Here is a 2,523-nt window from a genome sequence, read left to right on the forward strand (position 1 = left end):
GTTTATTATAAACTTAATCCGTGCATAGGAGCACTTACGATACAGGTGGTTTAAAACTTCCAGGGTCACAATACAGACACAAGGGTGTAAAATACATAATTCATAAACGCCCGTTAGGCCAGTTTTGTATATTTTATTTCAAACATGCTTGTGCAGCACCGCCAGCACATGATAATTTTCCTAATATACCATGGCAGTCAGGGATATAATAATTATGTAAAAAGGTAGGTAACCTTGGTCATGTCGTGTACATAGGTAGGTACTCGTAAACATGTTAACTGAAAGACAAGTGCTCTCCAGCCAAATATAATTTATGCAACTGTGAGCTGCTCTTACATTGGGATCATATGTATTTATTTCTAGTCTGTCATATTGTAGCAGGCCTAGACTTCAAAGGTTTGTAGATGTTTATAGGGCCGTTAAACGGACCCTTTGTACACCTTGAGCAGGCTGTTTGTTTCACACCATGGGTAATATATATTGTAAACATAGCTTATTTCAGAATGGAATCGTAAGCTCTGTCGTGTCGTGAGCTTACCGAGCCTGATTTAATTAGAGTCCACAGATTGTATGGACCTTGGAGGATTGACCACTCCTTATTCTAATTATCAATATTCTGCCTGGGCTTATAGTCGCAATTAGGTGACTAAATCTCTTAGTATTATATATGCCACCCAAGTTATGAGGCTTAGCGTCTCCAGACCACAATTTTATATTAGGGTGCAAAGATTTTTTCCATCTTTAAAATAAAAATGAGTCGAGATAGGCCTGGAATCTTAGGTTTTTATTTTACCTATTATAATTTTAGAAATGTTATGTAAATGGAAAGCAGTTTTCACTTTTACCACAGTTAATTAGCCCAATTTCGGGTTTAGCCAATAGGGTGTTCGGGACCCTTGAAATAGATTGGTAAACAAAAATGAAAACTCTAATAACGAAGCCTTGCCTATTTCGACTGATTTTTACCCAAAACATTATTTTAAACCATTTTTACATTCTCTAAAAAGAGATATTTACAACTTAATCTTTGTAATATTTTTGTGATTGTGGTCTACTCGCACGCCTGTGTTATGACCATATCATTTATATTTCTGTGAATATGTCTGACGTGCCTTGCGCAGGCTTACATAGGTTATAATATCATCATCAATAACTTGACGTTAGTTTGTGAACGAATCAAAGATTCTTTTGGCACACCTTACGCAGGTGTAAACATGGCAGCCTTGCGCAGGTTTAGATAGGTACATAATATATTGGTTTCATCACAAATAACTTGACGTTAGTTTGTGAACGAATAAAAGATTCTCTTAGGCGCACCTTAGCAGGTGGAACCATAACAAACGTAAGTTTAAGAATAAGTATCATTCAAATCAAATACCCTGAGTTTATGGGTAATATTCCCTAAGTTGCGGGTTCCTTGCTCGACAAGGTGAAAGGCTTTACGCCGGCTTTAACAGGCACTTTTAGAAAGTGTCATTCACGGTGACGCGCAGATTTGCCAAAACTAAACTTTAACTCTATAGTTAACTAATATAATTTGACAATATGAACCAAACCATGCGTCTTCGTCAATGAATCAATCTAAAGATTCCCGTATCGTTAATGCCCTTCCATGTCACAGGCTTCCGATTTTATTTGAAACGTTTAATTTAAGTGTACTATTTATGTAGGTAGGTAAGTAGGCTTAAGAATTGACCCTCTTGTATGTAGTTACGTATAGAATTAATAATCAAGTTATTCAAATTCAAAATAACACAAGCACATATAGCACCTACATGCAAGAGTTCTTTTCCTTAACCTTTAAAGCTGTAAGTACCTGCTAAGTTATATATCCTACATAAATCAAAGATCTAGTTGGAGAGATATAAGTTGATAGATACAGAGTGAAATACTTCACGAATTCGCATGTCATTCTTGCGCAGAGCCATGCTAATCTCTCTCTATGTCTAGTCAGATTTAAGTTTATGTACTGCCGAAGACCTTAATACGTAGGTTCTACGTAACACGTATTAACTATCCGATCCATTCGTATTCGAAAACACAAATCACTTGAAAGGGTATACCTCCACACATCACCATTTAAGTATTATATAATTTCAACCGTTATTATACACACACAAAGATTTAAACTAACAAGACTCGAAAGAGACTTAATAAAATTAAATTATAATGGTGACACGTGCACGCTTTACCAGCTCGATGTGTTTTCTACCATGTGTTTTAGTATTTTCATTGGCATAGCCACGGTGCGCGCAGGCAGCCTTTGAAAACACTTGCACATCACTATTCCGGATCATTTTTATTTGCTAGATAGTTTAACGGACAACTAAATTTAAATATTTATTTCGAACGGCAAAAGCCGTTAGAAACTGTTTTTCAATATAGTCAGCTAAACTGGGGTACAAATTCAAAAACTCACCAGCAGTTTAGCTTCACGACCTTCCAGATGGAAAAACAGCAAGCCAATGAGGTAATTTGCGTTTGTTTCTAACTGTCAAAATTGTCAAACGCAACTGCCTGAAG

At 36.3% G+C, this 2,523-nt stretch overlaps 1 non-coding gene across 1 annotated transcript; it reads right to left on the reverse strand.

The window, feature by feature from the left end:
• Window positions 1–1,877: 1,877 nt before the first annotated feature.
• On the reverse strand, window positions 1,878–1,988 carry LOC134656176 (U6 spliceosomal RNA). The gene has a single exon (XR_010097490.1). It is a non-coding gene; the product is annotated as a U6 spliceosomal RNA (small nuclear RNA).
• Window positions 1,989–2,523: the final 535 nt, after the last annotated feature.

This window comes from Cydia amplana, chromosome 17 (genome assembly GCF_948474715.1).
Source record: "Cydia amplana chromosome 17, ilCydAmpl1.1, whole genome shotgun sequence".
NCBI lineage: Eukaryota > Metazoa > Arthropoda > Insecta > Lepidoptera > Tortricidae > Cydia > Cydia amplana.